This window comes from Haematobia irritans, chromosome 5 (genome assembly GCF_050003625.1).
Source record: "Haematobia irritans isolate KBUSLIRL chromosome 5, ASM5000362v1, whole genome shotgun sequence".
Classification (NCBI taxonomy): domain Eukaryota; kingdom Metazoa; phylum Arthropoda; class Insecta; order Diptera; family Muscidae; genus Haematobia; species Haematobia irritans.
In genome coordinates, this window is record NC_134401.1 from 81858198 (window position 1) to 81882998 (window position 24801).

The 24801-nt window shown below is 35.3% G+C and overlaps 1 protein-coding gene across 1 annotated transcript in view; it reads left to right on the forward strand.

The window, feature by feature from the left end:
- Positions 1-24801, forward strand: part of esn (espinas) — a 348528-nt gene that overhangs the window by 57105 nt on the left and 266622 nt on the right. The gene's annotated exons all lie outside the window — the stretch shown is intronic.

The window sequence follows — 24801 nt, forward strand, 5'->3', positions numbered from 1 at the left end:
TGATGTAAACTATAATTTTTAAATAAGCATTAAAAAGTTGTATTTAAAAATACTCTTAGATGTACAAAATCTTTAGTAATTATTTTGATGCATGTTTTTTTTAATTTTGGGGCACTCTTTCGTAATTTTGGGGCCCATCTTCCTACACTCAAAAATACTTAATGAAAATGGGCCCCAACGTTTTTTTGGGGTCCATCTTCGTTTCTATCATTCATAAAATTGGGGCCCATGTTCATGGGGCTTGTATTCATAATGAAAGACGACCCCAAAATTGGGGTTCTGCTTCATTTACTGTTTGGGGCTTATTTTCCTGGGGCCCATATTCGTAGCGCCATCGAACTCAATGTGTAGTATTTGATAACATTATTTCGGAATCGATACATGTGCCTTCTGGTGTTCCTCAAGGCAGTCATCTTGGACCTTTATTGTTCTGTTTATTTATGAATGACCTTCCATCAGCAATTCGATTTGGTAATACACTTATGTATGCTGACGATGTTAAAATTATGAAAATTATCCGGAATAGTGATGACCAAGCATTACTTTAATCTGATCTAAATAGCATGTACAACTGGTGTTCTCTAAATATGATGGAACTGAACATAACAGAATGCAAGCACATCTCTTTTTATAGATTGAACCACATTGATACAAATTACTATATTAACAACGTCATGCTTGAAGCTGTTGAATCCTTTAAGGCTCTCGGAATACTGTTGGATCGGAGACTAGAATTTAGATCTCACATATCTATGACCGTCAATAAATCATATGGATCACTTGAATTTGTCAAACGCTGGAGTAATGAGTTTTCTGACCCATTTGTAACAAGGAACTTGTACACTTCACTTGAGCGTCCAATCCTTGAATATGGATCTGTAATATGGGACCCTAATATCAAATAGACTGCAGCCGTGTTGAATCTGTACAAAAGCAATTTCTATTGTTTTGTTTATGTCGGAACAACTGAACTCCTCAAACCATGCCATCTTACAAGGAAAGACTTTCACTTGTCAAATTGCCTACACTGAAAAGTAGACGTACTATGCTGAATATCTGTTTTATCGTTGATGTTATTTATGGCGGATTTAAATCAGATTTCCTTCTTAACAGTATCTCATTCAATATACCGTCAAGACCTATTCGTAATTTTGAACTGCTTCGCATTCAGTACTTTCGCACAAACTTTGAAAATAACGATCCTGTTCGCCGACTATGTGATGAGTTTAATAAATACCATATATATTTTGATCTTTAAGAAGATAAATATACTATAAAAATAATTATAGCACTATTATTAAATACTTAGGCGTAAGATACCATTTATAAATATTGTAGTATAGCATTGTTAGTCTGTAAGGATTACTCCATAGATGAATAATAATAAAAAAAGACCAAAGACTGATCCCTGCGGTACACCTCGTGATACATCCATTGCTTGTGAATTATTTCCTCTGGAAAACACTACTTGCTTTCTTCCTTTCAAGTAGGATGATAAAAGAGAGTTAGCCGTATTTTTTTGTCCGCAATATCTCATGACATACCGAGTAAAAAGCCTTTAGTTTAGCATCAATACCTGTTCCTATCAATGTTCTGTCCAATTCCCTCAGCAACTAGAACAGTTGTAGAATTACGTACTGAACGAAATCCTGATTGTCTATCAGATAGTAAGTGGTTCTGAGTAATAAAATCATTAATCTGTTTATACATAACGTTTTCTATGGCCTATGACAGAAACGGCGAAATTGCTAGTGGGCTAAATTGACTCCGCTTGATTAGGAATTATTCTAGACATTGTCCTCTTGACTGTCATCATACTCTGCTTGAGTAGTTCTCCAGTCTTTTTCTTATCTGAGTCATCGCCCTTCGGACTGGTGCATTGGTTCACATCGCTTTATTTATCTCCCGGAACCAGCGTTGCCAGAATTGTTTCACAAAAAACCGCTAGATTTGTCCAAAAAACTAGCCAAAAAAAGCTAAAAAATTTTAAAAAATAGCTAGAAAAAAAAGCTAAAATTGTTTGTATCAAAAGTCACATTTTTGATTGAAATTTAACAAACTTAAAGGCTTTATTTCACTTATAATGCATATCATTTTAATTGTATTCATTTTAATTCAATTTCTGTGAGACTGTAAGAAAATCTAAGTCATATAGCTCTGTTTGCGTATTCGATTACTATCACAAGTTTTTACTGGAAGTCCTTCGTTTATATTTCCTAGTAAAAACATTTTTCCCAGTAAACTTGCAATTGTCAGCTGGTTAATCATCAACAAGTCCAATGTGCGATATATTGCAGAATGTCACATAGAACTTCATTAGAAAATATCAATATATTTCGTTTTAACTGAATTAATGATAAATTCGTGAACGTGTACACTTCTCCTAATATTACCCAAGAGAATAAAACCCATTCTTACTGTCTTGCAAGTTTATATTGAATAACTTTTATTCGTAAATGTAAATCCATTCCATTAATATATAGCAGATTTGTTTTGATCCTATCACTACCAATTTTTTATTGAGTCGTTTTGATGTTAAAAAAAATAATACCACATTCAAAACTTTATTTCCTTAATTATTTCTATGTTCGGTTCCAAAGATTTTGTACACTAATGATTTTGGTATTGATTCCGAGTCAAATTTGAATTTATTCGTTTTTTCACTTTTTTCTTCATGAGCTATCACAGTGTTTTAAAAACGTGCTAACGACAACTTAAATTTCCAAATTCAGACTCGACTTTAAGTAGAAATTATTCTATGTATACGTTTTTAAAATAAAATGTTGAAAAACCTCTTCTATTTTTGAACGCTATTTTGGTTTGTTGTCAAGATACAAAAACTCCACAAATTTAAAGACTATTTCATTAATTTTAAGAATTTTTAGAATTGACCCTAGCCTTCTTTCATGAAAAGATACCCATTTTTAAGTTGAATCACTTAACTATAAGGACAAAACGACTTTATCGGCTTTTGGACAAGGAAAACAGTTTATATAAGAGAAATTCACAAATGCTATTATAACCAAAATTCGCGTTCGTATTTTAAGGACATGAAATCTTTGGCCTCACCACAATATTTTGTCAGTGTACAAAGCAATTCACATGCCTAATAATTTACTGACAGTTTATATAAGGAATTTGGATGGTAATAGTAGATTTAAAGTTTACGATAACTTTTATGAATACGAGGAAAAAAACTTTACAACAAGGTGTATTTGGTTCAAAAATGCCCGGAATAATTATTAATGTTTCAATTGAGCTTTGAAATATGTGGAAAAGCTTATTCTGGCAGCAAGGCTTAGATAAAAACGAAGTTTTATCCATATTTCAATAGGAACATGTCGAAAATAAAAAAAGCCAAAAATAGCTAAAAGGGTCATGAAAAAAAGCCAGAAAAAAAGCTAAAAGCTAAATGCATTTTTTTCCCGCTAAACGTCTTCAAAAAAAGCCAAATCTAGCGGGAAAAAAGCTAAATTGGCAACGCTGCCCGGAGCCATTCATACAGCTCGGTCCGCGTTGCCGCTATTGGCTTTGCGTTTTCTCGGATCACCTTACTATATGTCCTAGCACTTATGAACTGGCGATCATTTTTCTTTAGGTTCTTTAGGATTGTGCTGTGGTCTGGTAATTGGAATAGGATTTGTCAATAATACATTGTGCCAAATTCTTCCAGGACCATCCTACTGGAGTCACTATTTTACACTCCGCAGCTATGGAACCCTCAGGTATACGATTCTGTATTGTTGCGGAATCCGCAATTTCATGATGTTTTGTGTTTCCGTCCATTCTCCCAACCTCATCGCAGCCATGACGGCTACGTATTTTATCTGAACTTCTATGGCTCTTAAATGCAGTATCGTCTCCATGGCATGGTCTTCATTACCCCAGTTATGCCAAGACAACATGTCATTGGATTTCTATGTTGCACTTCTTATCCATTGATGTCCACCAGACTATCGACGCGTATGTCAGGATTGGTCTTATTATGCTCTCATATTCAGACCCCATTTAGAGCCTACCGCTCTTCTGCTCAGAGCCCAATAACTGTAGGCTTCTTCAGTCCTCTCTTAGCTGTGGCTCTTCTAATTCAGTTTCCGGTCTAAGATTACTCCTAAGTACTTTATTTTATCAGACACTGGTATCGTCTTGCCCAAAAAAATCGGTTCGATATATTGGGCAACTTTAGTCCTTCTAGTGAATAGGAATAATTCTGTCTTCTCTGGGTTGAAATTCAGTTGACGGGTCTTGTCCTGTAATATGCCATCCTCAGGACTCTTTCTGCCCTCCTGCAGAGTTTGTTATTATCTATAAAATTATTATTCAAATGCCTCCATAGCTAGAATCCTTAGTAAGCCGAGTATAGTTGTTACCCACAGTAGTGGTGACAGTATACCTCCCTGTAAAGTTCCCCGCTCTACATTGACCATTATGGTAAATTCCCCACTTATGGGGTCTCCGTATTTGAATTCTTGATCATAATGAGAGCGCATTTCCATCCGATTATTTTAAGATTAAATAACAGATCATTATAAGGGGGCTATGTAAATGGCTCCCAAACTTAATAATGTAACCGTCCTAGATCCCATTTTGCTTGATCTGCTTGAAATTCAGTTTACGAAGTTGATTTGTATATTTGGTGAATATTTTACAACGATAAAATGTACATATAGGTCCATCATCACTGTGCTATCACAATGGACTGAATAGTCTATGTGAGTCCGAAATATCGGGCTGCCACCTAAGCTAACCTAAGCTATCATTATTTGACATTTGACTTCATAGGTGCAATCCATGTCGTAGGATATTAAGATTCTATCGTAGTTATTTAATTATACTAATGCTGTAAGTAATCTTTGTTACCGCGTGTCTTTAAATATTTGCTTATAGCTCATAATTGGATAATAAAATAGAACCCACAGAGAATGCCCTTTTAGGAAGTTTAACATCTTATTGTCTTCAATTCGATTTGATAATATCAACATTCTCTACTGTGACTAAAGAAGGGATTGCAAGAGGTATTTGAGACATCCATTGTTGGCTAATTCACCAATATCATCAAAATCGCCAACAGTCATTTGAGTAAACATCCAGACTGAATGGCCCTTAATTTTCAATGGCTACAGACAAAGGAAACATAAATATTTTCCAAAGCAATGTCCTCAAATAATGAGAAGCCCCCTTACCAATGCTTGATTGCATTTGAGTTTTCGGCCAATTGCATAGCATCGTATGGTGTGTGGAAAGGCCCTTCTGCGGACATTTTTTGTCTTCCAACTTGCTTCCAAGCATTGTTGAATGTTTGTGTTTTTGTTTCCAGATAATGTTCCATGGATTGATTTGTATTTGATGTTTGATTCTTGAAGACTACATGAACAGGCAAGCGTTCATCGCTTTCATAAAAACTGAAGCTACGTGTAATGAACCCTAGTGGCAACTGGAACTTGCTATGCGAAATGGCAAAACCGGGTTCTAATTCCCTTCGAGGAATGTAGTAAATGACAACAATTTTATTTGTGGATCGAAAAAATATTTTCCCGCAAGTATTTAATGTTCTAACTAATATCACTTCACAACTAATACTTAACCCTTTCATTTTCAAAATTAATGCCAGCTTAGTGTCGGTCTTAAGTCCAATATGAAAAGATTTATAGTCATGGTTGTCTTGATTTTTCTCTTGTAGGCTGTGACCAGATAATTTTGTTGAAAAACGTCAAAAATGAGATTTCGTAATCGTTGAAACACAATCGAAAATCGTCGTGATTCAAGGGTTACTTGATATAATTAAATCATGAACCATTTTTCTTCTTTATAGATTTTTGCGCTCACATTTTTTTAATTTTTGTTTTAATTTCTTAGCTATTTGCATCTTCATCCATATCTTCCTTACCTTCATTTGGTTTATTTAGTTCTCACCCCTTTCCCTTCTGTAATACAAGCAATTAAGAGCAAGCATTAATTTTGTATATTTTTATACCATCCATCATAAGATGGGGCATATACAAACTTTGTCATTCCGTTTGTAATACATACACGCAAAAAAAACAATACTTCTTTCCTCCCAAACGAAATTTTAAACAAACAAATATCGTTTCCCATTTGGAAGTTTATTTGGAAGAATAGTATCTACTTTTTGTGATAAACGTTGATTCTTTTACAGGATGTAAAAACAATTTCATAAAGACTAACTCAAAAAATAAAATTCTTTTCTGGCTAATTGCATCTTCCCTCACATTTTATCCACGAAGTTTTTTAGTTCTTTTTCTGTAATACAAACAATATAGAAGAAATTATTCGATTTTATATGATTTTTTTTTTTTAATTTTACCTTTCACCTGGACTGAGAATCGAACCCCGGACAGGACCAGTGGGCTACGCGGCTGTTATTTTCATCAAGAGACATTTATCGCTATAGCCACAAACACACAAGCAACGCCAACATTGTTTTCGGCGTCCACGAGCCGATGTAGAGAAATTTTATTTAACAAAAAAATACATTTAGTTGACCACCGGGGAGCAGTGGTTAGCATGCCTATATACAAAAGGATCGTGGGTTCAATCCCTGCTTCGACCGAACACCAAAATTTTGTTTTTTTTTCATATATCCTAAATATGAACGAAAGATTCGGAACAGATGTTCGTCATTACATACTGCTACATTCAATTTTTACTATGAAACTTCAAATAAAAATTGTTTTGGTGATGATTTTTTTTAATATTCGAGAGTTTAAAAAAAAAAGCTCTAAAAACGAAAAACATTTTCCAACCGTTTTGTTTTTCTTTGCATGTAGAAATATTGGTATCGTATCCCATTATATGTCCGTATCCGATCCATCTGAAATTTGGTACACATTGTTAGTATATTTCCATTGCAAAAAATTGGTTCGTATTTATATATAGATTTAAGTTCTGGAGTCTCTGGAGAGGGCATATAGCCTCTAATGTAAAAATTGGTCAGTATCGATCCATAGTTATATAGTCAATCGGAAATTGTTACCAAAATCCGGGTAATTCGATTGTGGTTGACAGTCTTTAGTAGAACTTTGTATGCAATCCATTGGTGGAGTCGGTCTGGCTGAACTTACAGCTGTACTTACTTTTTTTTTAATTTTTACCAGTTATCAAAATCGTACAACTGACAACATACCCGGATTTTTAAAAATAATAGGTAACCATTCATCGAATCCTGTCGAGACCCCCTCCCCCATTTGTATTTTCTACATGCATATTTTAATACAACATTTATATTGTAAAATTACATCATTGAATAGATCCATACCTTGGAGTAGGGTATAGGTTGATCGATTAGAAAACAACAGATTTTAGTTCGATTCCTCCTGTAGTCACAGATATGTTCAGTATACAAATTGTACTTTGTGCGTGAAGATAAATTATAAATTTAAATCACCGAGGCATAAACCAGGTAGTTTTTGCGTACACACCTAATGGGTTAATTACAATTTGGGGAGATTTTTATTACGTTGGAGGTACTTTTGGACACACACTTCCCTGGAAATCAGACGGTTGAAACATGTTCTGGCGGTGTAACAGAGGCTCAGTGGTCATTTCCTATCGAGGAAATTGAGTCGGAATCTAGAATAAAATGGGCTTTAAATAGCTTTGGACCATTCGAATCCCCCGGACCTGATGGAATTACTCCGGCGGAATTACAAGCAGTGGCTGAAATATAAACGATGTGTAAACTTAGCATATATTCCATAAAAGTGGAGAGAAACAAAAGTCGTCTTCATACTTAAAGGGGGAAAAGCCTCTCACTCGAGTGCGAAGGATTTCCGACCAATCTATCCTCACTCCTACTTAAGACCCTGGACTAGCGTGGATTCAAATTTGCTCTCGAAACGACAGCATGCATACACGAAGGGCAGGTCTACTGAGACCGCATTGCATGAACTAGTCAGCTTTATTGAAAGCTCACTATCTGTCAAAGAATACACAATCGTGGCGTTTCTAGACATCGAAGGGGCGTTCAATAAAATCCATCCGAGCTCGATATTAAATGGACTGACAACTCAGAATGTTGATCCAGGTATACTTAGGCTGTTATACGAACTTCTAATAAAGAGGCGTATTTCAGCCACACTTGGACAAGCAAACATACAAAGGTATGTGAACAGAGGCACTCCCCAAGGAGTAGTTTTATCACCTCTTCTTTGGAATGTTGGTGTAAACATCCTTCTGGTTTCCCTAAAAAAAGAAAGGATAAAAGTGGTGACATACGCAGATGATGCAGCGCTAGCAGTCAGAGGGAAATTCCCATCCACAATCAGAGATATTATACATAGAACTTTGCGGATGACTGAGAAATGGGCAAAAGATAATGGTCTTGGTGTAAATCCAGCAAAGACAGAACTAGTCATGTACTGCAAAGATCGCAAAACTCCCACGGTTAGGCCCATTTCCTTAGGGGGTACTGGAATTCCCTTTGGTGAGTGTGCAAAATACCTTGGCGTTATTTTGGACGGGAAGCTGAATTTTAGGCTTAATATTGAAGAGAGGGCGAGAAAAGCCACGGTAGCTTTGTACTCGTGCAAAAAGGCTATAGGGAAGAAGTGGGGACTAAGACCAAAAATTGTGCATTGGCTATACACAGCAGTAGTTAGACCTATAATGCTATATGGTGTTGTAGTCTGGTGGCCGGCACTTCAGAAACCGACTTGTTTAGATAAAGTTCAGCGACCAAAACAATACTGGTGGCTAATGAATTAAAATTTATATTTTAAATCCATTGCTTTTAAACTTCTGACTTAACCTTTAAAAATAAATCTAAACGTGATGTTTTTTGCAATTATTTTTCATTACAAAAAATTTACAATTGATTTACAAACATGAAAGAATAAAACTAATATCATAAATTTTCAAATAAAAATTTCAACCATAATTATTGTACTCGAGAGCCCGACTAGGGGACTAAGTATTAAGACACTAAATATTATATACTATTCTTTATTGTAGTTATATATTATATAGTAAATTTTGAATAAATAAACACGAAAAAAAAGATAAAGTTCAGCGTATGGCGAGCTTATGTATCTCAGGCGCATTTAGTAAGACAGGAATAGACTCCCTTAATGTCATGCTACATCTATTGCCTTTGGACATTTTGGCCAAACAGTCAGCTGCAACAACGGCTGTGCGGTTGCGCGAGCTATCGCTGTGGTCGGAAAAAATGTACGGTCATAGTTCGGTCCTCAAAGTAATGCCAGATGTGCCTAACGTAGTGGATTACACCCTGGCAAAACCACTTTTCGACAAAAGGTTTGAAACTCTAATTCCCCAAAGTGAGGCGTAGTGTACACAGTTCTATACTGATGGCTCCAAATTGAATGGACAAGTGGGGTTCGGAGTATATTCTAAAGATCTGGAAATTCGAATAGCGAAAAGATTACCTAATCACTGTAGTGTTTTCAGGCTGAAATATTGGCAATAAGAGAGGTGGTGAATTGGCTGAGAAGTAATGTTCCAACAAATATTGGCATTAATATATACTCAGACAGTCAACCTGCAATAAAATCCTTGGACTCTGTGTTCCTTAACTCGAAAACGGCCATAGACTGCGCAAATCTCTCGACGAGATGGCTGAGCAGTACAATATTCACCTAATATGGGTGCCTGGCCATAGGAACATACCGGGGAACTGCGAAGCAGATGTGTTAGCAAGGCTAGGAACTCATCACAATGGACTAAATAGTCTAAGTGAGCCTGAATCTTAATCGGGCTGCCACTTTAACCTAAAGGCTAGGAACTACCTTACATATTCCAGGGGAACTGGAATCTGTTGGTATGCCTCTGGCCAGCTGCAAGCTCTTATTGCGTGAGAAGGCTGTTATGATGGTCAATATTCGATTGGAAAATTGCAAGGGTTGTAACGACACCAAGCAAATATGGCCCCATTTAAACTTAAACCGCACACTAGATATGCTAGTGTTCTCAAGGCGTCAGATAGCACTCCTGATATCTGCTATAACGGGTCGCTGCCTGATAGGCGAATTTGCAAAAACTATAGGTGCGAAGTATAATGACTATTGTATAAGCTGTCATGATGTGGAGGAAAAGGAATCAATTAAACACATTTTGTGTGAGTGTCCTGCTTTTTGTGTAAGGCGTAAGCCAATTTTTAGGAGCATATAGCTTTAGATTACTGGCGGACCTGGAAAACGTTAACTTAAGCAGTTTGTTACTGTTTTTGGAGCAATCTGGTTGGTTCAACAAAAGTATATAATAGAGAAGGTTCAGTGGTTAAGACTAAAAGTGCCCATATGTAATAGGTACTTTTAGTTAAATGTGGTATCACAATGGACTGAATAGTCTAAATGAGCCTGAAATTTAATCGGGCTGCCACTTTAACCTAACCTAACCTATTACAATTCAGAATTTTTATTACAATTCAGAATTTTCCACAATACCTGCGCAATATATTTTGGTATTAAACGAAAGATCTTGAAAAGTCCCCTGTGCAATACCTGCTCTACATTTTTGGGATGCTTTCGAAAATAAAACTCACTTGCATTTGTAGAGCTTTCATTTGATACCAAAAAATGTAGAGCAGGTATTGCACAGTGGCCCCGCGTGCACTATATTGCAAATTCTGACATATTAATTATAATTTTGATAACAACCACTTGCATTTATAGTACTCGTCAAGAGCTTTCATTTGATACCAAAAAAAGCTTTTGCACGGCGGGTTACACTTTGTTCAAGTTGGGAAAACTAACTTTTAAAATATAGCAGCAAAACTAACATTTATGGGGTATTTTCGACAATAAAAACTACTTGAATTTATAGTACTTTTCAAAATCTTTCTTTCCAGGTATTGTGGAAAATGCTGAATTTTAATAAAAAAATGTATCTCCCAAATCGTAATTAACCCATTAGGTGCGTAGGCAAAAATTACCTGTTTTATGCCTCGGCTAGTAAAATTTACAATTTATCTTCACGCACATAATTGTGCTATAAATATAAATAGAGGGAATAATAGCTATAAATTGAATTTGGAGCAACTTTGGAGCAATTTTCTGATTCAATCACGAAATTAATTGATCCAATTATCTTTTTAAATTGAAATGTGTTCAATCACAGAGATTATAGTAACAATCAAAAAAGCAAGTAAGTCCAATAAAAAATTAATTGATAATATTAATTTTTGTTTCAATTAAAACATTTTTTGAATCAATTAAATTTTTAATTGAATATTTTTTAAAACTTAATTGAGACGTTAATTGGAAAAAATCTTTTCTGTGTATATTTATGGTAAAGCTATTTTGTTAAAGAGCTTGTATGCTTCCGAAGAAATACTTATTTTTCGGATGCTGGAATGCTTGCACCAAAGTAATTTCCTTCAATATCATGCCGGTGGATTTTGATCAAATCTGGCCTTCACTTTTGGGACCATTTCTGGTATTGTTACAGACTTTTGTCCACTGCCAGTATCACGGTAACAAGCAATAGTAAAAAATGTATTTATATTTAAATTCTGGGGGATTCAAGCCATAGCCACTAGTGGCTTCTTAGCCAAATATAGAGCAAACACCCTGTCACAATTAACTTTATTTCTCAATGCAATTGATAAAAAGGCATTTGTAAGCTTGAAAACAATAAAATGAAGTGCCACTTAGCAGTGAAGCCACTTTGAGGAATTTGGATTGAACCCAGCATCCCTTCGTTTGCAAGGCGATCATGCTAGCCATTGCACCACGTGCAATGGCTCATCTCATATACGATCCATGAAATTTTTAAATTTTTAATTTCCGTACCGGCTGAACTTTCAACCGCAAAAATTTATTTCAATAAGCAACCGATTTATTTCAACCGAATATCAATCGACCAGTTGTTCGATGCAACTGGATATTTTAACAAAAAGGCCAAAGTTTGTCAATTTGATTGAATTCAAATCAAACATTTTATTGCCTTGATTGTGGTGGAATCTGCAACATCTTCAATTCGTTATAAAAACAAACGTAAACCAACAACATTAGTAGATTGTGGTATAGAATTGAGTGAGAGGCATCCAGGATGTCTCAATCTATTAAATTTCATGTGCTAAAAGTTTTAAGATTCGTAAGGCTTTTATATATGGAAACCCCATAGGAATGGGAAAATGGTAATTAATTAGAAGTTAAAATAATAACTCTTAAAAATTATTAATTGGTTTCCTCGGCATAATTAATTTTTTAATTGATTCAATGAAAAGTTAATTGAATTTGATCACAAAACTCCATTAAACCATTATTTCTTTAAAATAAAATTTGAGATGACTGCCTCAATTAAAGCCACAAAAATGCCTTAATTGACTTTACGCTTTAATTTACAAGGTTATATGTATAAGTTACTTTTTTATACCCTCCACCATAGGATGGGGGTATATTAACTTTGCCATTCCGTTTGTAACACATCGAAATATTGCTCGAAGACCCCATAAAGTATATATATTCTGGGTCGTGGTGAAATTTTGAGTCGATCTGAGCATGTCCGTCCGTCCGTCTGTCCGTTTGATGAAATCACGCTAACTTCCGAACGAAACAAGCTAACGACTTGAAACTTGGCACAAGTAGTTGTTATTGATGTAGGTCGGATGGTATTGCAAATGGGCCATATCGGTCCACTTTTACGTATTGCCCCCATATAAACGGACCCCTAAATTTGGCTTGCCGATCCTCTAAGAGAAGCAAATTTCATCCGATCCGCCTAAAATTTGGTACATGGTGTTAGTATATGGTCTTCAACAACCATTGGTCCCCATCGGTCCATAATTACATATAGCCCCCATATAAACCGATCCCCCGATTTGGATTGCGGAGCCTCTAAGAGAAGCAAATTTCGTTCGATCCGGCTGAAATTCGCTACATGGTGTTAGTATATGGTCTCTAATGACCATGCAAAAATTGCTCCACATTGGTTCCTAATTATATATAGCCCCCATATAAACCGATCCCCCGATTTGACCTCCGGAGCCTCTTGGAAGACCAAAATTCATCTCATTCAGTTAAAATTTGGTACGTGGTGTTAGTATATGGCCTCAAACACCCATGCAAAAATTGGTCGAAATCGGTCAATAAGTATATATAGGTCCCATATAAACCGATCCCCAGATTTGACCTCCGGAGCCCCTTGGAAGAGCAAAATTCATCCGATTCGGTTGAAATTTGTTACGTGATGTTAGTTTATGGTATCCAACAACCATGCAGGAATTGGTTCATATCAGTCCATAATTATATATAGCCCAGATATAAACCGATCTCCAGATTTTACCTCTGGTGCCTTTGAAGAAGCAAAATGCATCCGATCTGGTTGAAATTTGGTACATGGTTGTAGTATATGATATTTAACAACCATGCCAAAACTGGTCCATATCAGTCCATAATCATATATAGCCCCCATATTAACCGATCCCGAGATTTGGTTTTGGAGCCTCTTGGAGGAGCAAATTTCATCCGAGTCAGTTGAAATTTTGTACATTGTGCTAGTATATGGCCGTTAACAACCATGCCTAACTAGGTCCATATCGGTCTATAGTTATATATAGCCGTCAGATAAATCGATCCCCAATCACACAAAAATTGGTCCATATCAAGTTCATAATTCTATATAGCCCCGATATAAGCGACCCCCATATTTCAATTCTGGCTCTCTACGTACCGTGCAAAAGTCCATGTCGATTCGTAATTATTTGTAGACTTACCTATACATAACTTTTTTATCTAATATATACCACGTATGGACTAACTCACAATTTAGAAAACGATGTTAAGAAGTTTTAAGATACTACAACCCAAATAATTCGATTGTGGATGACAGTCTTTCGTAGAAGTTTCTACGCAATCCATGGTGGAGGGTACATAAAATTCGGCCGGACCGAACTTACGGCCGTATGTACTTGTTATGTCTTTAAATTCAATCATCTCACTCCGAGGAAATGCTATACCGTTCTATATGGTATAAATCTAGGAGAATCTAGATCCCTCTTTGTTGCTTAAGGGCAAATAATAATGCTATAGTCATAAATGTTGCAAGTATTATGACTATTCTGTGAAAAGTTCAAAGTTGTGTCACCAAAAATTACATTACAATTTGATCTATTTAAACATTTATAATTTTTTCCCGCTATCGAACCTGGATTGTCTGCTCCACATGCGTTATCAGTCGCCTAAGCATATTGCACCACCGACGGAGTCGCCATAAAAACGTCTAACCAATATTCCAAGACTTTTCATGGCCAAAGAAAAACGAATGCGGTTCATGAACGAGAGCTCACACATACCGTTTTGATTTTTGGTAAACGTTTCATTTTGCTGCCGTCCGTTCACGATTTTGAAACGTAATTTTTCTATTAGTGCAGCATTACTGTGAGGGGATAAACCACCGCTGAATATATTTTTGTGTGTTCGGTCGAAACTGTGATTGAAACCAGAACCCTTTGTATACAAACCGGTGGCTCCCTGATGAGTACTAGTCGATATAGCCCTGCACTAGTCCTTTACCGTCAGTGGGAAGGGATTTTATTTAACAACATTCGATCAGTTAAAACCTCGACTTTTGTATCCCTAGTCGGTTATCATTTTCATTCCTTCCGGAAAAAATCTCTTAATGGTAAATCAATACGTCGAATGACCAATGACCGAAATACACTCCCTATACGTCTGAAACCTTCAAAAGGATTGTCGGTTTGGAGATCACTTCTTCTAGTGAACATCAATGTACCAGCCGATTTTGAAGAATGTCACAAAGTTATTTGAACAGGTTTTCTTCATCGAGAAATCGCGATCAAGATGAAGAAGGGGGGGAAGAGAAAAAAGAAACAGCAACATGCAAGAATTGCAAAGCACATGTTTGATGACAACCAAAATAAGGCAAATGAAAGATTCTTGTCACAAACATACAATGGCTGACGCACAATGCCACTAAATGTCTCTTAATCGCTTGAAACGGAGCAAAAAGTGGACACTTCACTTGTATCTCTACCAGTTCCTGAAAATCAAGACAAGTTTTGAGTTGAAAACATGATGGGATAAAATGACTTTCCATCATGAGATCATGTACTTTTTTGTCATATACAGGCTGCAAGTTGTCTTCTCTATGGTATGTCCACCCTTTGTCAAAGACATTAGAGGCTTTTGAGCAACCTTTATAAATTCCATTAATCACGCAAAAATTGACACAAAGGACTTATTTATTAGTTTTAAGTTACATTTATTTTATGATTGTTATGGAAAATAAATTTATTCGAAGTTTATATATCAAGATAAAGTGTAATCATATCGAACAGGGTAATAGAACTTAGTGCGCATATATTTAAAACGACCAAATGGCGTCGAGAAAGGTGTCTTTGGCAAACTGATCTCTTTTGATCCAAGTGAACCTTTTTTAAAGTGTATATGGTTCCAAAAGCCTGAAATTAATTTTCAACAATATAGATCCATAGAATGGTAGTACAGGGTACAATATACTCCGTCTGATTGATTTGAGATTTTTATGTATGGATAGAAAACTGTATTTTTCCATATGTTCCGGTGTAAACAAAATGTGTTAGGGCTGAATTTTTTAAACAAAATACTTTTAAATGTTCTTAGATTCGCATAAAATATCGGGTGTATACGTTACATCTGATTTTATTTAAATTTATATTTCTGTCCTAATATTGGCCCGTAAGCAGAAGGATACAATATGATCTATGCGGGTGAATTTTCTAGCAAAGCCCTGAATGTGACTTCGCGAATGACTAAAAGCCACATTTTGATTCAGATTTCATTTTGATATAAAATGCAGTATTTAAGTAAAACCCGAAAGTCTGTATACGGGTGTTCACGCATAATATTTTCTACACACGCAAAAAAATAATTCTTTCCTCCCAAACGAAATTTTAGACAAACAAAGTTCGTTTCTCATTTGCTTTTCGCTGTAAGGAAGTGTATTTGGAAGAAAAGTATATACTTTTTGTGATAAACGTTTATTCTTTTCCAGGATGTAAAAACAATTTCATAAAGACTAGCTCAAAAAAAAACATTATTTTCTTGCTAATTGTATTGTCCCTCACATCTTTCTCACATCCACGAGGATTTTTAGTTCTTAACACCTTTTCCTGTAATACCAACAATGTAGAAGAAATTATACGATTTTATAAATTTTTAAACTTTTTTTTACCTTTCGCCTGGACGGAGAATCGAACCGCGGACCATGCACATTGTAAGCCAACACACTAACCACTGAGCTATGTACCTGTTATGGTCATCAATAGATAAATATCCATATAAGTTATATTTATATAGCATAGCTTGCGGCGCCCACGAACCGAATAAACAAAGTTTATTTAACAGAAACAAATATTTAGTTTGGCACCGTGGAGCAGTGGTAGCTACGTCCGACTCTCATGCCAAGGGTCGTGGGTTCGAGCCCTGCTTCGGCCAAAGTTTTTTTTTTGCTTTTGTTTTTTTTACATACGTTCCAGATATATTCGGAAGATTCCGAAAAAATGTTTAACATTACATTGTACTATATTAAATTTTGAACTGTAAAATGTGTCTTATTAAAGACCTAAAGTCAGAAAAGAACAGTGTTTGATATAAACGAAATGGACTGTGTTGTTATTTCAAAAATAACTTTTTTTATTGAAAAAATAAAAATGTTGTAACAAACGAATTTTTTTGGTAATAAAAGTTTAAAATTTTCGAAGCAATTCAAAAAACTCTAACAAAAGAAAAACGTTTTCGGTACACGTTTTCCAAACGTTTTTTTCTTTGCGTGCACCCACAAAGGAGCTCTAATGCTAACTGAACTTTATTTTAGTTCATGAAGATCAGTTGATTTAAGTTAAATTTTGCACAATATGAGTAAATGTTCCTTATTTGAATCATTTTTTGCTAACTTTAATGGCGTGAACTAAAAATAAGAAAAAACGTTGTATACAAATATAGTGCACAATTTTACTAAAAAAATTAAATAGTTCATATTTTCCTAAAATTGCAGAAGTTTGCTTAAATTGAGTTCATAAATCTCTCAAATGAGTAAATTTTATTAAAATTGTACCTGTCTCGAACTCCGTACAGCGCTAAAGACATTTTAAAAATTTTTAAATCCAATTTTTTCTTCCAGCATATGAAATTTTCTTAAACAGCAGAAAAAAATGTATTATTTCAAAAAAAAAAATTTCTTCAATTTGACAAAAAGTATTAACTTATTTGTAACATGTTGCAATTAGAAAACTATTTTAGTTACAATTTTCTAAAGTAAACCTACATTTTCTTCCACGGCGCACGGTGGTCCCAAACACTAATCTAGTCGGAAAAAAGTATCTTTTTCGACTTTGTTGGAATCAAAAATTTTGTTTGATAATAAGTGAGCAAGAGTCCACTGTGCATAACGGTATATTTGTTTTGCTTCAATTTGCGATTATAGCTTCGCTTTATTGTTTTAAATACATGTGATTACGTTGGCGCTATAATATTGACACATACTCGTTTTCTAATTACACAATTGGAGCGATTGTAAAACAAATAAAAAAAGCTTTAATAATATTTTTTGTTGACAAAGTGAATTAAGGTGAAGGTATGAATAAATATTACTCGAAATTTATGTTCAATGTGGTATTTTGTTTAGATAAAAAATCATTCTTGTACATAAGTGTCAAGTCCGTGAAAATTTCTTCAATGTCCAAGTTCCATGAAGGTTTTAAGTAGGACTTTACTCGACTTATGCTATAGTTTATGGTTTTTTGTACAGTGTGTGATGTCTACGTGTCAATGTTTGCAAAATCAGCCGCCACTTTTTGCCTAAACGTTTTTTTTTTGCAGTGAAAATGTCGATTTTAAGGAAGGAACTGTACAATGTTTGGCACAAAGAGAAACAGCAAAATAAACAAGTATATACGGCCGTAAGTTCGGCCAGGCCGAAGCTTATGTACCCTCCATCATGGATTGCGTAGAAACTTCTTCTAAACACTGCCACCCACAATCGAATTACTTAAGTTGCGGTAACGCTTGCCGATGGCAAGGTATCTTAAAACCTCCTAACACCATCTTCTAAATTGTATGTAAGTCCATACGTGGTATATATTAAATCAAAAAAGATCGATCCAATACGTGTATAATTCAGTTTGACAAAGTAGACATAAAATTTTGACAAAATTTTCTACAGAAATAAAATTTTAACAAAATTTTCTATAGAAATAAAATTTTCACAAAATTTTCTATAGAAAGAAAATTTTGACAAAAATGTCTACAGAAATAAAATTTTAACAAAATTTTCTATAGAAATAAACTTTTGACAAAATTTGTTATAGAAATAAAATCTTGGTAGATTATTTTTGGCTCGATTTCTATAAAAGAAAATTTTGACAAAAATGTCTACAGAAATAAAATTTTAAAAACATTTTCTATAGAAATAAACTTTTGAACAAAATTTTCTATAGAAATAAAATTTTGACAATGATGAAAATTTTATTATGAACCGAATAAAATTTTAACAAAATTTTCTATAGAAATAAAATTTTGACAAAATTTTCTATAGAAATAAAATTTTGGTAGATTATTTTTGGCTCTAGTGGCAACCATGATTATGAACCGATATGGACCAATTTTTGTGTGATTGGACCAATTTTTGTGTGATTGGACCAATTTTGGTATGGTTGTTAGCGACCATATACTAACACCACGTTCCTAATTTGAACCGGATCGGATGAATTTTGCTCCTCCAAGAGGCTCCGGAGGTCAAATCTGGAGAACATTTTATATGGGGGCTATATATAATTATGGACCGATATGGACCAATTTTTGAACGGTTGCTAGAGACCATATACCAATACCATGTACCAAATTTCAGCCGGATCAGATGAAATTTGCTTCTCTTAGAGGCTCCGCAACCCAAATCTGGGGATCGGTTTATATGTGCGCTATATATAATTATGGACCGATGTGGACCAATTTTTGCACGGTTGCTAGAGACCATATACCAATACCATGTACCAAATTTCAGTCGGATCAGATGCAATTTGCTTCTCTTTGAGGCTTCGCAAGCCAAATCTGGAGATCGGTTTATATGGGGGCTATATATAATTATGGACCGATGTGGACCAATTTTTGCATGATTGTTAGAGACCATATACCAAATTTCAGCCGGATCGGATGAAATATGCTTCTCTTAGAGGCTCCACAAGCCAAATCTGGGGATCGGTTTATATGGGGGCTATATATAATTATGGACCGATGTGGACCAATTTTTGCATGGTTGTTAGAGACCATATACCAACATCATGTACCAAATTTCAGCCGGATCGGATGAAATTTGCTTCTCTTTGAGGCTCCGCTAGCCAAATCTGGGGATCGGTTTATATGGGGGCTATATATAATTATGGACCGATGTCGACCAATTTTTGCATGATTGTTAGAGACCATATACTAACACCATGTTCCAAATTTCAGCCCGATCGGATTAAATATGCTTCTCTTAGAGGCTCCACAAGCCAAATCTGGGGATCGGTTTATATGGGGGCTATATATAATTATGGACCGATGTGGACCAATTTTTGCATGGTTGTTAGAGACCATATACCAACACCATGTACCAAATTTCAGCCGGATCGGATGAAATATGCTTCTGTTAGAGGCTCCACAAGCCAAATCTGAGGGTCCCTTTATATGGGGGCTATACGTAAAAGTGGACCGATATGGCCCATTTTCAATACCATCCGACCTACATCGATAACAACTACTTGTGCCAAGTTTCAAGTCGATAGCTTGTTTCGTTCGGAAGTTAGCGTGATTTCAACAGACGGACGGACGGACGGACGGACATGCTTAGATCGACTCAGAATTTCACCACGACCCAGAATATATATACTTTATGGGGTCTTAGAGCAATATTTCGATGTGTTACAAACGGAATGACAAAGTTAATATACCCCCATCCTATGATGGAGGGTATAAAAAGCTGTTTTAACTTACGTTTTCTCTAAGATTGGACATGAAAGTGAAGGAGACGGCCTGCTGAACCTTCATCAACAGATCTTGAAGAAGGAACATTAGAGGGACCATCACATCTAAGCATGGAAGACCTTTGAAGGAATTTTCAAATCAAGGAGACACCCAGAGAAGGAATATGATTACCTCAAACATGTTTCAAGAGCAAAATGTTATTTTTGGATGGTGACCATGTGACATGTTCGCTGCAACCATGTTATTTTCTCCGAAATTATGTATCTGTTTTCGGAAAGCATGTTATGTTTGCCGAGAAAACAACATTTTTGCGACAAACATGTTACATGGTCACCATCCAAAAATAATATTTTGCTCTTGAAACATGTTTGAGGTGATCATATTCCTTCTCTTGGTGGAGAGGGCAAAAAAAAATTAAAGTAGCGCATTTATTGGAGAGTTGGTCGCCGGAAGAATTAATCTTTGCTGCTGGAACAAGCCTTTATAAATCTGGAAAGAGACATGCTGCGAGCACTGTTAAATGCGTAGGTTCTTCTCCGTGGAAAGCGTCACCAATAAAAAAAATAAATATTTTTTCTTGTAAAGGACCGATACCTTTCACGAACGAAGATGCTTTAGTGTTGCATATCGATGCTGATTTCAGATATTATTCAATATGCCGCACTACCTATTGGAATCTTGTCCGAAATAAGGATTTCAGGAATATACGAGAGAATCACACATGAAAAATATCTCGAGAAAAAACAATGTATGATCTATTTCACTATCTCCTTTTGTCGTCAGATCCTCTTATATCATCTTTATCAACAAAGCCATTATCGGAGTGCAGAACCATTATCTGTAGCAGTACTAGCATTGCTTTCGGATGCGCCTGGCGCATTAATGACCGAGCCGCGAGTCGATTCAGAAAGTGAAGTAGATTCTGAATAAAATATTCAAACCTATTATTGTTCATATTTTTATTATGCTCGTTTGTGCTTCTAAATAAAACATAAAGTTATAAAAAATCGAATGATTATAGTTTCTAGCTAGAACTATCCCACGCCCATTTGATGGATTCCGCCCATTTCTGGTGCGAACCTCTATTTTAATAAAAACATTAGGCATGCAAAGTTTCACCTCGATAAGTCTTCTCAAAAGCAAGTTATGACTTTTTTCCGGCTAAATTGATGGTTTGGACCACTGTGCGGCGGGGTCACATTTTTTTGGGTGTACATTGTTTGTACCACTTCGTTGAAGTGAGAAAGGTGTAAGGAAAATTGTAATAATAAAAACAAAAACATTTTTTTTTTTGACAAACCAACAAACTACCTTACAGCGAAAAAGAAATGAGAAAATATATTTGTTTGCCTAAAATTTTGTTTGGGGGGAAAGAATTATTTTTTTACGTGTATGTGTATGATTTTTAACTAATTTAAATTTGTATTTAATACCAACTTTTGCACACGGCTGAATTAAAATACATCTTTATTGGGCAAATAAGAACAATTATATGGTACAAATTATTTAATTTTTGTCGAAAAGAATGCTAAATCTATTCTAGAAAATTGTGATTTTCGGAAATATTTAAAGTCGAAAGTTTCAGACAAGCGTTAGAATGCATTAAAAATCATAAGCATTTAAAAAATTATTTATATGGCAAAATATTATAAACTTTTTTAATTCACATCCAAAATACTGAATTCGTATCACACCTTAAGAAGCGATGCAAATTCAGTGCAACGGTTGTTGAAATGGTGAACATCCGTCCTATGACAAGCTTGATTCATGCTTAATTCAACGCTTATGCGCCAATTTTGCACTGCTTCCGGATCCAAAAAGAACATTTTCACTACTTTTTTGGTGTAATTATATGCTTGGAACTAAAATTTTTAGCTTATTATTTTTAGGTGCAAGCATATAATGTTCATAAACTAGCATAACATGTTTATGGCATACATGTTAATATGTTAGAACATATTATATTTGGGACATACATTTTTTTTAAATATGTGTGGAAAACATATATTAATTTAGAAATTGCCTATAAACATATATGTGTTTAGAAAGAGGGATCGAGAGAGTATGCTGCAAGTAAAACACGTATATACTGCCTTAATTTCGGCCAGGCCGAATCTTACGTACCCTCCACCATGGACTGCGTAGAAACTTCTACTAAAGACTGTCATCCACAATCGAATTACTTGGGTTGCGGCAACACTTGTCGAGGTAACTTAAAACTTCTTAACACCGCCATCTTAATTGTAAGTTAGTTAATATAAATACCCCTTGGTATATATTAAACAAAAACAAGTAAGGAAAGTCTAAAGTCGGGCGGGACCGACTATATTATACCCTGCACCACTTTGTAGATCTAAATTTTCGATACCATATCACACCCGTCAAATGTGTTGGGTGCTATATAAAGGTTCGTCCCAAATACATACATTTAAATATCACTAGATTTGGACAGAATTTGATAGACTTTTACAAAATCTATAGACTCAAAATTTAAGTTGGCTAATGCACTAGAGTGGAACACAATTTTAGTAATAAAATATGGGAAACATTTAAATCTGAAGCAATTTTAAGGAAACTTCGCAAAAGTTTATTTATGATTTATCGCTCGATATATATGTATTACAAGTTTAGGAAAATTAGAGTCAGTTTTACAACTTTTCGACTAAGCAGTGGCGATTTTACAAGGAAAATGTTGGTATTTTGACCATTTTTGTCGAAATCAGAAAAACATATATATGGGAGCTATATCTAAATCTTAACCGATTTCAACCAAATTTGGCAGGCATAGCTACAATGCTAATTCTACTCCATGTGCAAAATTTCAACTAAATCGGAGCAAAAAATTGGCCTCTGTGGTCATATGAGTGTAAATCGGGCGAAAGCTATATATGGGAGCTATATCTAAATCTGAACCGATTTCTATCAAATTTGGCACGCATGGCTAGAATGCTAAATCTACTCCCTGTGCAAAATTTCAACCAAATTGGGCAAAACTCGGGCTTCTGGGGCCATATAAGTCCATATCGGGCGAAAAATATATATCGAAGCTATATCTAAATCTGAACCGATTTCAATTAAATTTGGCACACATGACTATACTACCAATTGTGCTCCTTGTGCAAAATTTCAAGCTATAATAACGATAAATCTCTGGCTTCTGGGTCAATATAAGTGCATATCGGGCGAAAGATATATATGGGAGCTATATCTAAATCTGAATCGATTTCAACCAAATTTGGCACACATAGCTACAATGCTAAATCTACTCCTTGTGCAAAATTTCAACTAAATCGGAGCAAAAATTGGCCTCTGTGGTCATATGAGTGTAAATCGGGCGAAAGCTATATATGGGAGCTATATCTAAATCTGAATCGATTTCAACCAATTTTGGCACGCATAGCTAGAATGCTAAATCTACTCCCTGTGCAAAATTTCAACCAAATTGGGTCAAAACTCTAGCTTTTAGGACCATATTAGTCCATATCGGGCGAAAGATATATATGGGAACTATATCTAAATCTGAACCGATTTCAATCAAATTTTGCACACTTGACTATACTACTAATTGTACTCCTAGTGCAAAATTTCAACCAAATTTGGCCAAAAAACTGGCTTCTGGGGCCATATAAGTCCATATCGGGCGAAAGATATATATGGGAGCTATATCTAAATCTGAACCGATTTCAATCAAGTTTTGCACACTTGACTATACGACCAAGTGTTATGCCAATACAAAATTTCAAGCAAATCCGTATAAAACTCTGGCTGCTGGGTCCATATTAGTGCATATCGGGCGAAAGATATATATGGGAGCTATATCTTAATCTGAACCGATTTCAATAAAATTTGGCACACTTGACTATAGTACTAATTGTTCTTCTTGTGCAAAATTTTAAGCAAATTAGGGTAAAACTCTGGCTTCTGTGGCCATATAAGTCCATATCGGGCGAAATATATATATGGGAGCTATATCTAAATCTGAACCGATTTCTTCCAAAACATATATATGGGAGCTATCTCTAAATCTTAACCGATTTCAACCAAATTTGGCAGGCATAGCTACAATGCTAATTCTACTCCATGTGAAAAATTTCAACTAAATCGGAGCAAAAAATTGGCCTCTGTGGTCATATGAGTGTAAATCGGGCGAAAGCTATATATGGGAGCTATATATAAATCTGAACCGATTTCAATCAAATTTGGCACGCATAGCTAGAATGCTAAATCTACTCCCTGTGCAAAATTTCAACCAAATTAGGCAAAAACTCTAGCTTTTAGGACCATATTAGTCTATATCGGGGGAAAGATATATATGGGAGCTATATCTAAATCTGAACCGATTTCAATCAAATTTGGCACACATGACTATACGACTAAGTGTTATGCTAATACAAAATTTCAAGCAAATCGGTATAAAACTCTGGCTGCTGGGTCCATATTAGTCCATATCGGGCGAAAGATATATATGGGAGCTATATCTAAATCTGAACCGATTTCAACCACATTTGGCACACATAGCTACAATGCAAATTCTACTCCCTGTGCAAAATTTCAACTAAATCGGAGCAAAAAATTGGCCTCTGTGGTCATATGAGTGTAAATCGGGCGAAAGCTATATATGGGAGCTATATATAAATCTGAACCGATTTCAATCAAATTTGGCACGCATAGCTAGAATGCTAAATCTAATCCCTGTGCAAAATTTCAACCAAATTGGGTCAAAACTCTAGCTTTTAGGACCATATAAGTCCATATCGGGCGAAAGATATATATGGGAGCTATATCTAAATCTGAACCGATTTCAACCACATTTGGCACACATAGCTACAATGCAAATTCTACTCCCTGTGCAAAATTTCAACTA